At 41.3% G+C, this 15,802-nt stretch overlaps 1 protein-coding gene and 1 pseudogene across 1 annotated transcript in view; both read left to right on the forward strand.

Moving 5' to 3' along the window:
• LOC125354411 overlaps positions 1–6,146 on the forward strand; it is a 14,829-nt pseudogene extending 8,683 nt beyond the window's left edge.
• Positions 1–15,802, forward strand: part of St7l (suppression of tumorigenicity 7 like) — a 148,473-nt gene that overhangs the window by 104,597 nt on the left and 28,074 nt on the right. The gene's annotated exons all lie outside the window — the stretch shown is intronic.

Below are 15,802 nucleotides of genomic sequence, written 5' to 3' on the forward strand. Positions count from 1 at the left end.
CTGCCAGTGCTAGAACTTGAACTCAGGGTCTGGCCACCGTCCCTAAGCAGTTTCGCTCAAGGCTATTGTTGTGCCAAGTCGCAAGACCACCCCCAAGAAGACCACCGAGATTCAGACACTCCGAAATGCAAAAGCAAGGCAAGGCTTTATTTAACGAGCTGCCAACTCGGGCCTCGTCCTACCCACCGACACAGCGGAGGTTAGGAGGAAGCCCCGAGCTGTGATTACACAGGGCTTATAAAGGCAAAGAACAAGGTTACAACAATCAGCTGTGCAAGCAAGATTAGCACACAGGTACAAATCTGATTGGCTCAGGGTTCGATTCTAAAATGGGGTTCACGTGGTGGGGCCTGACTTCAAAGTCTGGCACCTCATTTCCCCCTTTTTCTTTTTGGTACCTTGGGAGCCAATCATGGCTCCATTCTGTCCATTTCAATGGCTTGCATGTCTAGGGGATGATATAGAGGTAAGGCATGGGCCAGTAGGGCCAAAAGTAGTATCCGAAAATAACTCTGGTCCCTCGGTTTTAAAGGGGGGCTGATGGGTGAAGATCATCCATCTTCTGTAACTTCTTCAGGCTGACTCAGGGGCGTTGACCTCACCCAGCCAGGAACCTATAACCCTAGTCTACTTTACCAAGGGACTGCAGGATTCACCTCACTTTGGAGTGAGCTGCCAAAATAACATTAACACCAGCCAGGGTAGTAAGGAAAGAAGGCAAAAAGAAAATTATAACAATATTCAGTCTAACTTTCTTTTCTTGAGGCGAAGGCGAAGCGGCCCAGCTGGGTGCTTGGAGACCTCCCATGTTCCATCACGGTAGTTGTCATCCAGGGCAAAGGGGTCAGCTGGCCTGGCGTGGAAGCAATGAACCCAAGTGGCGATGCCGTCTAGGGTTCCTTCCACCGTGGTTCTTAGGATTTCAGTCCCCTGGTCTGGGTAGGATTTCTTTCAGGATCTTCTTAGCCACTACATTCGCAGTCTCATGCTTTGTTGTATAGACTTCAACCCATCCTGAAAAGGTGTCTACAAAAACTAGCAAATATTTGTAATTTCTGTGAAATCTACTTCCCAATACACACCTGGCCTATTCCCACAGAGGCGAGCTCCTTTAGTAATCTGTTGATTGGGGGCATTGGCAAGCTGACAGGTCTTGCAATTTTTAACAATATACCTTTGCAGGCCTTTAACAGATCTCAATAAGGACACAATCTCAGGTCTACAAGCTTTCACTAAACAGATGTATAAGCTTAAAATTCTCACTGCCAGTCAGGGCTTTGAGTAAATGCGGGGGGTGAGATTTTAATCTATCCTCTCATTTGACAAACTTACCCTTACTACCCACTATCACAGATGACTGGTAAATTCCTGCCCAGTAGACAGACATGGGCATTGGAAAGGCATGCTTATGAACTATTCTTCTAGGACTTCCCGGCTTTAACTTTTGAAAGGCCAACAGTAGTGACTCTAGGATCTGACACCATCTCTGCCATCCAAGCAGTGGCTTACTGCCTCTGGATGCTCCATCACTTTTGTCCCAGGAGGAGTGACTTTCGACTTGGACTCAGGGCCTGAGTGCTGTCCCTCAGCTCTCCAGCTCAAGACTAGCACCGTACCACTTTTGAGCTCCACACCACTCCGTTTCCAGCACTCTGCTGGCTGATTAGAGACAAGTCTCTCACAGGGACCTTTCTTTGCCCGGGCTGGCTTCGAACCGCAGATTCAGATCAATGAGTCTTATAAGGGGCCACTTTACTCCAATTATAAGCAACAAGGTGGTCCACACAGAAGTAGTTTTTAAGCATGCTCTCTTACCTGGAACTTATTAAGGGTCAGTATTAGATCTTGACAAACTTGTAGGAATCACCTGTGCTTCTCTGTGGGCCTGCTGGAAACTGTTACAAAAAAACCTACAAAGAAGCTGGAATGGCAATTAAACATTTTGGTAGCCATAATTCTCCTTTTCTCACTTTGCAATAATTATTTAGGACAATTTTACTTCCAAATTTCTTCCAAAAGGCTACAAAAACAAAACAATTAATACAAAAGGAGGAAAACACACAGACCTAAAAAAAGTTACGAGTTGGAGATCTCCCAAGCTGGCCCACAACCTCCTACAAGGGTGCAGAAGGAATGGACCCGAGTTGGCCCACAACCTCCTGCAAGGGTGCAGAAGGAGTGGACCTGAGTTGGCCCACAACCTCCTGCAAGGGTGCAGAAGGAGTGGACCCGAGTACAAGGTGGGCGGGTTGAGTCTCGTTTAGGAGGCCCTCCTGGTCAGTTCCGGCCAAAAACCAAACTGACTCGTGCCCTACAAGTATAAGCAAAAGCAAAACAGACAAACAGACAAATTACAGGACAAGACAAATAAACAGCGCTGTTTTCTTACCTTCAGAGTCTGGGATCTCGGGGTCTCTGGGGCTATCCCGGACGAGCCCACAAATGTTGTGCCAAGTCGCAAGACCACCCCCAAGAAGACCACCGAGATTCAGACACTCCGAAATGCAAAAGCAAGGCAAGGCTTTATTTAACGAGCTGCCAACTCGGGCCTCGTCCTACCCACCGACACAGCGGAGGTTAGGAGGAAGCCCCGAGCTGTGATTACACAGGGCTTATAAAGGCAAAGAACAAGGTTACAACAATCAGCTGTGCAAGTAAGATTAGCACACAGGTACAAATCTGATTGGCTCAGGGTTCGATTCTAAAATGGGGTTCACGTGGTGGGGCCTGACTTCAAAGTCTGGCACCTCACTATATTCTACCACTTGAGCCATAGCTTCACTTCTGGCATTTTTTTCCTTTTTTGTGTGTGGTTAGTTGGAGATGAGTCTCTCAGAATTTCCTGCCCAAGCTAGCTTCAAACTATGATCCTCATATCTTAGCCTCCTGAATAGCTAAGTTTTACTGGTAAAAGTCACCAGGGCTTTCCATACACTTTTCAAGATCAGGTTTGTTTGTTTGTTTGTTTGTTTTTTGGCCAGTCCTGGGGCTTGGACTCAGGGCCTGAGCACTGTCCCTGGCTTCTTCTTGCTCAAGGCTAGCACTCTGCCACTTGAGCCACAGCGCCACTTCTGGCCATTTTCTGTATATGTGGTGCTGGGGAACCGAACCCAGGGACTCATGTATACGAGGCAAGCATTCTTGCCACTAGGCCATATCCCCAGCCCAAGATCAATACTCACATAATAACCTGCTAGTATTTTGATTAGAGTTGAATTGAATCTAAATCCCAAGTTGGAAAGAACTAACATCTTGACAAAATGGACTTTCTATGCATGAGCCTATCTCCCCATTCATTTAGTTGTCAGTTTCTTTTATCTGAGTATTATAGTTTCCTTAGGATTTGGTATATCTAATATAGAGTTGGTCACATTTAGGCTTAAATATTTCATCTGTATTAACTTGAATGATATTGTGTTTTAAAATTCTGCTTGTTGCTATGAAGAAAAGCACTTGGGCTTTGTATATTAACAGTATATATCCTGTTATATATATACATATATGTATATATATAACAGGATATATACTGTATATATACACACAGTATATATATTCAGGATATGTATGTATATATATACTTATTACAGGATATATACTGTTAATATACATACAAGATACATACAGTATATATCCTGAAGCCTTAATGTAATTGCCTATTAGCGCTAGGTATTTAGGAACCATTTTATTGTTTGTTGTTGCTATTGTTGTTGTTGTTAGTACTGAAGCTTAAACTCAGAACCTTACACTCTGGCTCAGCTTTTTCTTGCTCATGGCTGGTACTTGAAGACACACTTTCACTTCCAACTTTTGCTGGCTAGTTGGAGATAAGATCCTTGAGGATTTATTTAACCAGGCTGGCTTCTAATTGAGATCCTTTTCTTTTAGCCTCCTGGCTTATAGGCCTATATAGTGAATGTCTGCTTGGAGAGTTTTTCATTTGATTCTTTGGGATTTTTCATATTGATGATCAGTAACCACACAAAAAAAGAAAGAAAGAAAAGCCAATGAACACAAACAGTTATTTTTCCTACTTGTATTAATTACTTTAGTGTCATTGTGATAAGACGACAACAAGCTAAAAGGAGGACTTATTTGGGTTAATGGTGACTTGGCCCATGCACTTGGGCAGATCATCATTATGGTGGAAATGCATAATGGAGGAAAAAATTTTCACCTCATGGAAGACAAGAAGAGAGAGATAGGAAGATACCAGAGCAAGCTATAGCTCCAAGGACTTAACTTCAGTAAATCCATCATATTATGAATCCATCAAGAGATTAATCCACTCAGTAGTCAGAGCATTCATGATCTAACTGTATCTAGAAATGCCATAGTATAGTTTACTCTCTTAAATGTTTATTAATCAAATCAAATTGGCAGTCAAGGATCTGTTAGAAGCTTCCTCTATATTCTAACTTTGGGACTGACATGGAAAATACAAAGCCTTTTCACTAAAGAAGCAGACTCTTCTTGAAAAAGGAAACAGTAAAGAGCTGTAAGAATTGGTGATGCTTGATGACACATGGCTTGATCACGGTGGCATATGTCTGTAATCTCAGCACTTAGGAGGCTGAGGCAGTTGGATCATGAGTTCTGGGCTATCTAGGGCACTATAGTGAGACCCTGTTTAAAAAAAACCAATATAAAACAAATCCGCAATTTCTGATGCTTCATTAAACTGTCGAGTTGGATTCAACAGTTTTCATACCTGCTCCCATAAGTGATATCTAAAAGAGATAAAGAACTCTGTCTCGTGAGTATTGTCTCTGCAAGTTTCATGGTGAAAAGTAGAAACGCGTAATACTCTTACAAGAAAGAGAATAACTTTGAGATGAATAATACAATAAGCTTTATGTGTGCTGGCTCTAGGGCTTAAACTCTGGGCTTCATACTCTTGATTGGAATTTTCACTCAAGGTGGGTGCTCCACCACTTGAGCCATATCTCCACTTCAGCTTTTTGCTAGTTAACTGGAGATAAGAGTCTGCCCCAAAACTGGCTTCAAACCATGATCCTCAGATCTCAGTTTTCTGAGTAGCTAGGCTTACAGGTTTGGGCCACCTTTGCCAGGCTAGAAACTTCTTTTGAGATAATATCACAATTAGCACAATACATAATGATGCAGCCCAGGCTGGCCTTGAACTCCTGATCCTTGAACTCTCTCAGACGTGGCTTTTGTGTTTTCACATATCACATTGTCCTTCTTACTATACAGACCTACATAGTTCATTGCTTCTAAATATTGCACTCTATTCCATGATGAAAATCAACTGCATTTTGCTGCACCTTGAATCTATGCTATGAAAAAGAATAGCTCCTAGGCAGTCTGGGGCAGGAATAGATGTGATGTCTTCATAATCAAGGAGCTGGTGCCCCTGGAGCAAGAATAACAAAACCTTACATTTTACTGTTTTGATATAGAATTTGGATTTTGAGATATTTTTTAAATTTGAAAACTGTTTCTTCTGACAATGTTAGAGGTTTGTTCCAACATGAAGATTCATGCCGTGATTATATTTACCATGATAAGCCAAGTTCTAGTTTACAAAGTCTTGGACCAGAAGGAAAAACTCTTTTCCCAGAAGTTTTCCAAACAAGTCAACTAGGAACGATTCAGAGTGTGAGGATTACATTTTCCCTGACTGCATGGCCTCTGAGTAAGGTGATTCACGGCGGAGTTCTTGGAGAAGGCTTTTGAACCATCTGGATGGCAGGAAGTCTGAACAGTAATGTGTTGGAGGTGCTGGTGGAGGCCACAGATGTGGGCTTTTCAGCCTTGAAGGCAGCATGAGGCTTGCTGAGCCTCCACCTGAAGGGAGATCAGTTGTTGTGGGTAGCTGTTGATGATTCTGGAGTATGTGATCAGACTTAGCACTTGCAGGTGAGCATGTTAGGGTTTTCTACCAAAACGTGGATGACTGAGAGTAAGTGTGATTATTTTGTCAGATGTGTTGAGATTTGATTGAGATTGCAATCTGACATTCTTCAAGACTGAGTCTTTCAGTACTTATTGTTTACTAATCTGCTGTTCCTGTGTGAGGAGAGTTACAGGAAATTCTTACATTTGAGAAGTAGCTTGTCAGTTGTAATTCTGGTTCTACACAATAAAACATTTCCACAATGGAAGGGGTTAAAATTGTATTTTGAAGTTAGATCCAAGAGGATTGTGAGGTCTGTGGCTCATGCTTATAATCCTGGCTACTCAAAGATGCTAGAGGGGGCTGGGAATATGGCCTAGTGGCAAGAGTGCTTGCCTCATGTACACGAAGCCCTGGGTTTGATTCCTCAGCACCACATATATAGAAAAAGCCAGACGTGGTGCCGTGGCTCAAGTGGTAGAGTGCTAGCCTTGAGCAGAAAGAAACCAGGGACAGTGCTCAGGCCCTGAGTTTAAGCCCTAGGATTGGCAAAAATAAATAAATGAATGAATGAATAAATAAATAAAATAAAGACATAGAGGATCAAGGTTCAAAGACAGTCCAGGCAGAAAAGTCCAGGACACTCAGTCTTCAAAACAACTAGGAAAAAGGGCTTAAGTGGCAGAGCACAAGCTAGGTGATCAAACTGAGCAAGTGAGAGTACCTGAGTAGAAACACCAGTTTTACACACACACACATACACACAAACTGAAAGAAAAGAAAAGAAAAGCTAAAACTTACTGAGAATCCTCTGATGATATGCTTGTTTATCAGAAGAACTATAATACCAAGACAAAGTGTACCCTTCCCAATGGTTGCAATGACCCACGTGGTCTCCTCTACCATTATGACTGAGCAACTGTGATCACTTCACAGGGATAAGCTTTGTGAGGGACCTTGTAAGGAAGAAATGGAAATTCAGTTCCACAGTAAATTGTTTTCTGCTCTAAGTGCCTATCTGTTACTGTTTGTCCTAGTCATTACGTTTTACATGGTGCACTCTCCATTACTGACTACATTGAGTTGGAAGTCTAACAGACAACATTGCATTACAAAAGAGGGGCAATAGAGACACTTTTGTAGATTGCACAGGGGCAGATATTAAAATCATTGAGCATAAAATGTATTCATCATGATGCAGTGGGAGGAATTGTTTTTTGCTCACCACAACAAGGCATGAGGAACAATAAGAAAAGGGACAAGCTTGAGAAATTGTAATCACTTCACACTCCAATTTCAGTCTAATTCATTAGTTAATTAATAATAATTTATTTTGTTGTGCTGGTACTGGAGTTTGAACTCAGGTCCTTGTGCTCTCCCTTAGCTTTCTCACTTAAGGCTGGTCTCTACCTCTTGAGCCGTACTTCTACTTCGGTGTTTTGCTAATTAACTGGACATCAGAATCTCTTGGATTTATCTTCCCCAAGATGGCCTTGATCCTTGATCCTCATATTTCAGCTACCAGAGTAGCTAGGATTACAGGGTGAGCCTCTGTCATCTAGTTTATTTTGTGATCACTGATTTATCAACACTAGTTTCCTTTTGAACAAAGAGGCTGTCAAAACTGGCTAGAACTAGATAGTAGGCACACATGCAATGATCCAGGAACTGTCTTCACAATAATCTTTCAGGTACCCACCCTAACTTATGACTGCATACATATGGACTGCATCTCATGCAATCTTTTAAGAACCCGGGAATCAGCACATGGCTCCCAGGCAACAAGACTGATTTCAGGAAGGAGTCTTTCAGTCAGTCAAGAGTCACCTATACCCCAGCCTGCCTCACATGTGGCCTAAGTAAAGCCCCAATAAGACACAACCTTGGGCTCCTTGGGCTTTCTTTGCTAGCCTTCTGCTTCCTTGCAGCATATCCTTATTTTATTTTAATAAACTCTTATGCTCTTTTACTACTATCTCTTTGTGTTTTGCTAAATTTTTTGTGTAGTTCAGAAAGAAAGAATCTGGACATACATCATGGAGGTATGGGGAGACAACTGTCTCCGAAGACTCCTACCCCAGGACTGCACGGGAAAAAGGCATACTGCAATGGGAAACTACAGGCATACACCAGCAGAATCATTAGTGAGGAACTGACAACTCTATGGTGCCAGAGGCGTGGGTGTCAAGATATAGTCCAGGGGTCAGTGTTCCCTGACAGTTGTTGGATTCATCACTGCAAGGATTAATAATAATAATAATAACAATAATAACAATGGCTCTGCATTACAGACTTCTTTTTTAAAATTTATTAATTAAACAAATTTTTTGACAAGGTGTTGTGCAAAAGGGGTACAGTTACATAATAGGGCAGTGTATACATTTCTTGTGATATCTTACACCCTGTTTTTCTTTCCCTTCCCTAGATCAGGTAGACATATATACATTACACAGTGTACCAAAAACATATACAGTAGCCACGTGGCCTACGCCAAAGGAAATTCACCTAGGACTTTAAATGTAATGTCAACAATATAGTTTATCCTTGTCTTATATGAACATACATACATTAACTTTTGAGCTATTGTGATCCACTGAGAGGTCTATTTTTGGCCTTTGTATGTTGAGTAGTTGTTTGGTTTTATTTACATAATGTAGGGTCCCTGACCCAAACTTGTGGGAAATACCATTTGACAAGAAGTTTTTGGTTTTTCAGACCTGGTCTCTACTGTCTCTCCCCCCCGCCCCCCACACACACCTTAACAGTCATATATCAAGGAGATCATGCCCCTTTGTTTTCTGTGTTCTAGGCTTGTCTTGCTCAACATTATTTGTTCAAGTTCTGACCATTTCCCTGCGAATAACAATATTTCACCATTTCTAATCGCTATGTAGTATTCCATTGTGTATAGGTACCATCTTTTTTGGATTCATTCATCTGTGGAGGGGCATCTGGGCTGTTTCCATATTTTGGCTATTATGAATTGTGCAGTGATAAACATGGAAGTGCAGATGTCTTTTCGATATCTTGGGACCTGTTGTTCAGGATAGATGCCTAGGAGTGGTATGGCTGGGTCATAGGGTAGGTCTATGTTGAGCTTTTTGAGAAACCTCCATACTGTTCTCCAAAGTGGTTGTACTAATTTGCACTCCCACCAATAATGGAGAAGGGTTCCTCTTTCCCTGCACCCCCTCCAGCATTTGTTGTTGCCTGAGTTCATAGTATAGGCCATTCTAACTGGAGTGAGGTGGTATCTCAGGGTTGTTTTTATTTGCATTTCCTTTACTACCAGGGATGTTGAACATTTCCTCATATGTTTCTTTGCCATTTTTTATCTCTTCTCTTGTGAAGTCTCTCTTTAGCTCCTTTGCCCATTTCCTAATTGGTTTACTGGGCTTGGAGTGGCTTAGTTTTTTGAGTTCTCTGTAGATGACAGATATTAGGCCTTTGTCTGTTGCTGTGCTGGTAAAGATCCTTTCCCATATAGTTGGCTGTCTTTCTATTTCGGTGGCTATGTCCTTAGCTGTGCAGAAACTTTTTATTTTGTAGTAGTCCCATTTGTCAAGTCTGTCTCCTATCTGTTGTGCCCCTTGGACTCTATTCAGGAAGTTCCTTCCTGTGCCTATAAGTTCTAGCATCTCTCCTACTCTGTCCTTCAGTAGTTTCAAGGATTCAGGTCTGATGTTGAGGTCCTTGATCCATTTTGAGTTGATCTTGGTGCATGGTGATAGACTAGGGTCTACTTTGAGTTTTCTGCATATGGCTGCCCAGTTTTCCCAGCACCAGTACTTGAAGAGGCTCTGTTTTTTCCATTGTATGTCTTTAGCACCTTTGTCAAATATCAGCTGACTGTGAGAGTGCGGTTTTATTTCTGGATCTTCAATTCTAATCCATTGGTCTTCCGGTCTGTTTTTATACCAATACCAGGCTGTTTTTGTTATGATGGCTCTATAGTAGAGCTTGAAGTCTGGTATTGTGATACCTCCTGCACTGCGTTTTTTTTTGCCTAGAATTGCTTTGGCTATTCTAGGTCTTTTGCTGTTCCATATGAATTTATGGGTTGCTTTCTCTATTTCAGTGAAGAATGTAGCTGGGATGTTGATGGGAATTGCATTGAATTTGTATAACATTTTGGGCAATATGGCCATTTTCACTATATTGATTCTGCCTACGCATGAGCATGGGAGGTCTTTCCATCTCCTTGTGTCTTCTTTGATTTCCCTTTTTAGATTTTTATAGTTCTCATTAAATAGGTCCTTCACATCTTTAGTTAGGTTGATCCCTAGGTAATTTATTTTTTTTTAGCTACTGTAAATGGTATTATTTCCATAATTTCCTTTTCTGGTGTACAGAAAAGCTGCTGACTATTGTAGGTTGATTTTGTATCCTGCTACTTTGCCAAAATGGTTTATTAGGTGTAGGAGTTTGGGGACTGAGTTTTTTGGGTCCTTCAGATATAAGATCATGTCATCTGCCAATAGGGATAGCTTGATTTCTTCCTTGTCGATGTGGATCCCTTTGATGTCCTCCTCTTGCCTTATTGGTATGGCTAGGGATTCCAGCACTATGTTGAAAAGAAGTGGGGAGAGTGGGCATCCTTGTCTTGTTCCTGAGTTTAGGGGGAATGATTTAAGTTTCTCTCCATTTAATATGATATTAGCAGTTGGTCTGTTGTATATGGCTTTTATTGTTTTGAGGAATGTTCCATCTATTCCTGTTCTCTCCAGAGCTTTTAATAAGTATGGATGTTGTATTTTGTCAAAGGCTTTTTGGGCATCGACTGAGATAACAATGTGATTCTTGATTTTAGTTCTGTTGATGTGGTGAATTACATTAATTGATTTACGGATGTTGAACCATCCTTGTGTCTGTGGGATGAAGCCTACTTGGTCATGTATCATTTTCTTGATCAGTTTCTGGATCCTGTTAGCTAATATTTTATTGAGGAGCTTTGGGTCTGTGTTCATTAGTAATACTGGTCTGTAGTTCTCTTTTTTTGTCGGGTCTTTTCCTGGTTTGGGGATGAGTATAATATTAGCTTCATAGAATGAGTTTGGGATTTCTCCCTCTGTTTCTATTTCGCGGAAGAGTTTGAGGAGTATTGGTATTAGCTCCTCACTAAACGTTTTATAGAATTCATTGGTGAATCCATCTTGGCCTGGGCTTTTCTTTGTTGGGAGGCTCTTGATTACCCCCTGTATCTTGCTGTAAGTTATTGGTTTATTTAGTTGATTTATTTCTTCTTGATTCATTTTGGGCAGTTTTTACTTCTCTAAGAATTGATCCATTTCTGTAAAATTATTGTTTTTTAGTGAGTAGAGGTTCTGGAAATAGTTCCTTATGATTGTTTGAATATCGTGTGTATTTGTTGTAATTTTTCCGGTGGAGTCCCTGATTTATGAATATGAGTCTCTTCTAGTCTTTTTTTTGTAAGTCTGCAAGGGGTCTGTCAATTTTATTTATTTTCTCAAAAGACCAGCTTTTAGTTTTATTTATTTGTTGAATGGTCTTTCTATTTTCAATCAGATTTATCTCTTCTTTAATCTTTGTGATCTCTCTCCTCCTAGTTATTTTAGATTCGATCATTTCTTGTTTCTCCAGATGTTTTAGTTTCATCGTGAGGTTATTTACCTGCTCTGCTTCCATTCTTTTAATGTGAGTGCTGAGGGCAATGATCTTGCTCCTCAGCACTGCCTTAGCTGTATCCCATAGGTTTCTTTGTGATGTATTTTCATTGTCATTGTGGCTTATGAATTCGTTAATTTCATCCTTAATTTGGTCTGTGGCCCAAGTGTTAGATAACAGTGAGGGGTTTAACCTCCAAGTATTTGCATAGCCTCTGTGGTATCCTTTGTTATTGAGGGTTACCTTGATTCCACTGTGGTCAGATATAATACATGGGATGACGTCAATACTTTTGTATTTGCTGAGGTTCTTTGTGTGGGCTATGACATGATCTATTTTGGAGTATGTTCCATGGGCTGCTGAGAAGAATGTGTATTGGGTCTCTGTAGGGTGAAAGACTCTGTTCAGATCTATCAGATCCATTTGGGGTATGGTGTTACTTAGGTCTTCAGCTCCCTTGCTAATCCTCTGGGTGTTGGATCTGTCTCTTGGAGAGAGTGGAGTATTACAGTCTCCCACTATGATTGTGTTTGGGTCTATCTTGTTCTGTAGTTCTGTGAGAATTTGCTTGACATATGTAGGGCCTCTTTTGTTCGGTGAGTATACATTTATCACTGTGATGTCTTGATTCTGGATTTTTCCTCGTATTACAACGTAGTGCCCTTCTTTGTCTTTTTGAGTTGATTTTAATGAGAAGTCCAGCTTGTCTGAAATCAGGATGGCTACTCCTGCCATTTTCGTAGGTGCGTTTACTTGGAAGCTCTTGCTCCATCCTTTCATTCGGAGCCTGTTTTTGTCCCTTGCTGTAAGATGGGTCTCTTGAAGATAACAGATGGCAACTTTTTGTTTATGAATCCACTCTGTCAGTCTGCTCCTCTTTATCGGAGAGTTTATACCATTTATATTCAAAGAGATCATAGAGAAGAGTACTTTTTTCCCTTCCATTTTCCTGTTAAGCTGTTTTTCCTCTCCTTTTTTTTTCTTTTCTTTATTGAGCTGCTCTTTCTGTTGGGCTCTGGCTATTGTAGTTTCTTTCTGTTTCTGTCTGGCAGTCCTGTAGGTTTTCTGTTGGGAGGGGTTTCCCTCTTAGAATTCGCTGTAAGGCTGGTTTTTTTATTCACATACACCTTTAGATCCTCTTTGCTATGGAAAGATCTGGTTTTCCCCTCAAAGGTGAATTCTATTTTTGCTGGATATGTAATTCTGGGTTGTCAATTGTTGGCCTGGAGGACTTGGATTGTTTTCTTCCATGCTCTTCATGCATTGTAGGTTTGTGTGGAGAGGTCTGCTGTGATTCTGATCCTTTTCCCATTGTAATATAGCTCTTTCTTCGTTTTGGCTGCATTCAAAATTTGCTCTTTATTCTTGAGATCTGAAGTCTTGATTATTGTGTGCCTGGGCGAGGATTTTCTAGGGTCTGGTCTGCCAGGAGTCCTATAGGCTTTGGTTACTTGGGTGAGTCCCTTGTGAGATTGGGGAAGTTTTCTGCAATAACTTTATTTAAAATATGTTATAGCCCTCTGCTCTGGTATTCGGCTCCTTCATCTATTGCAATTATGTGCAGATTATATCTCTTGTCTTTGTCCACTAGCTCCTGGATTAGTCTGCCCTGGAGTTTAACCGTTTCTTGGAGTGTGGTAATTTTCTGGTCCTTATCAGCTGCATTGTCGTCCAAAAGAGAGATTCGGGATTCAATATGATCAGTTCTTTGTGATGTGGCTTCAAGTGTGGAGTTTATGGATGTCAGCGAGCTATTTATGGTTGTCAGATCAGCTCTGATTGTGGAAATTTCTTCCTTTAAAGAATTGTATTTTAAATCTATTTTTTCATGCATTTTGCTTCTCAGGATGTTAAGGTCTTCTTTAATGGAGGAGTGAACTGTATCCATTTTTGCTTCCATTTCTTTCTTGACTTCCTGAAGGTCCTTCAAGACTTCAGTTCTAAACTTCTGGAATTGTTTTCTGAATTCGTTCCTGAGGCTTTCCATCATTTCTGCTATCTTAGCCTCAGTTGTCTTTTTATTCTCCATCTCCTCTTCAGACGTACTAATTTTTGGAGCTGACGAGTTGGCTTGACCTTTCATGAAATTTGTAATAATTCTTTGTGATTTGTGCATCTGGAGATCTGCACCTGTAGGTGGCAACCTTGGCTTGGCTTTGTGCTGGTTCCCACTGGTCCGTCAGTGGAGACTTGTTTTGTGTCCTGGCTCTGGGTTTGAGTTTGGCTGTTGAATCTTACTGCCCAATGGGTGAGCGTGCCCATCTCAGTTGTTGCCGGGGTGGTCACCCTCACTGCACTTGGGGGTGGGTAGGTTCTTTGTCTTTCTCTGCAGGACTGTGCCCTGTCACTGTGTTGTGCTGACTGTAGTGTGCCCTGATGGGGGTTTGTGGGTCACGTGGAAACTTTCTTCTTCTTTGATTCTTTTCCCACCTGGTACCATGTTCAGAGATGCTCACCTCTCAGATTGAGAATTGCCGCTGAGAGGCAGCTCGCTCACCTGTGTGGATTGCTCCTGTCGGAGCAGGTCATTACAGACTTCTTAAATGAGTCTATGACACTCCCAAAATATCCATGGTAAACAATTGGGTGCATAATTATGGAAGGCTATTGTGGTTTTGGTGAAACTTACAATTTTCTCTGATCTACAAGGAAATGCCCAAGATAAAAATGGAAGCACTTAAACTTCAACAAGTGGAGAGGCAGATGCGGCTGAGAGAGTGGATGTAGAAGAGCTGATTCAGCTTGTGACTGGAAAAGGGAACTTTAGGCAAGAGCTGCCTTTCTGAACCCCATACAGCCTCCACACAGAAAGGCCAGATTGGACAGAAAAGGTTGATTGGAGCAGGCATCACACAGTTGCTGGCAGCTTTATGTTGCAGGGGATGTTTGCTGCAATTGTAGGGAAGCAGTTGAAGTTGAATGGGAAAGGGAGTTCAGGCACTTCCTTTTCCACAGTGATGTAAATACGAGACGTGGTGACTTTCGTAATCCTAGCTACTCAGTAGGCTGAGATTTGAGAATCATGGTTCAAAGCCAGCCTAGGCCCAAAAATCCATGAGAGTCTTCTCTTCTTAACTAGCATAAAGCTATAAGCAGAGGTGTGGCTCAAGTGGTAGAGCACCAGCTGTGAATGGGAGACCTGGAGTTCAAGTCCCATTACTGGCACAAAAAATAAAAACAAACAAAGAAACACAAAACACTGGATTTTGCATACGATTCCCTGTAATTACTGCTGCTCATGTAAGTTTGGCTTATGTCTATATTTTATATTTGATGCGCTCCATTGGACTTAAGTGAAATGTAGGTTCATTTCTATCTGTAGATATTGCACATAAAACATCAGTTTATAGGAAAAGTTGTAAAAATATGTGACACACAAAATAATTGGAGATTTCTTATCTCGGTGATTCTGATTTTTTTCAGTGCAATGTTTTCTTACATTATAACCCTGCTAATAACTTTCTGGAGTGAATACATTTAATGGCACTTCAGAGAGGAGGGAGAAAGGCAAGGTGTGCAAGGCATGTGCAGCACAATACAATGGTGTTGTGTGTGGTGTTCTGAGGTTGATGTTTTATCCCAGATAAAATGAGTTTTTTTTATTCTGTATTTCCATAATACTTGTCTTAAAATAAAAACTGTGAATGGGAAATTACTACGTAGTCTACTTACTATTGAGAAAATGAGGGGTGCATAGCTGAACTGTGCACTCATCTAACCAAATAGTAATCGATAGCATGGGAGCACATCCACTACTAAGGAGAATGATTTAAATATGTATTTTTATTTCACCACACAAAAAAAGAATGAGCCTCTAAAACATCTTCACATGCAATTTTTTGTATGTGTGCGCTGGTCCTGAGGCTCTAACATGGGGCCTGGATGCTATCCCCAAGCTTCTTTACTCAATGCTTGTGCACTACCACTTAAGCCACAGCTCCACTTCCAGCTTTTTGGTGGTTAATTGGATGAACTTTCTCTCCCAGGCTGGCTTTGAATGATACTCAGATTTCAGCCTCCTGAGTAGCTGAGATTATAGGCTTGAATCACTGGTGCCTGGCTACATGTGATTTTAAATGTACAAATCTCAGCTGGGCATTGGTGACTCATGCTTGTAATCCCAGCTTCTCAGGGGGCTGAGATTTGAGGACAATGATTTGAAGCCAGACTGGGCGCGAAAGTTTGTGAGAGAAAGTCTCTGAGACTCATATCTCCAATTAACCACCTAAAAGCCATAAATATAGATGTGTCTCAAGTGGTAGAGCACTTAGCATTGAGTGAAAAAGCTAAGGGATAGTGCCAAGGCCCAGAGTACAAACT

This window comes from Perognathus longimembris, chromosome 7 (genome assembly GCF_023159225.1).
Source record: "Perognathus longimembris pacificus isolate PPM17 chromosome 7, ASM2315922v1, whole genome shotgun sequence".
NCBI lineage: Eukaryota > Metazoa > Chordata > Mammalia > Rodentia > Heteromyidae > Perognathus > Perognathus longimembris.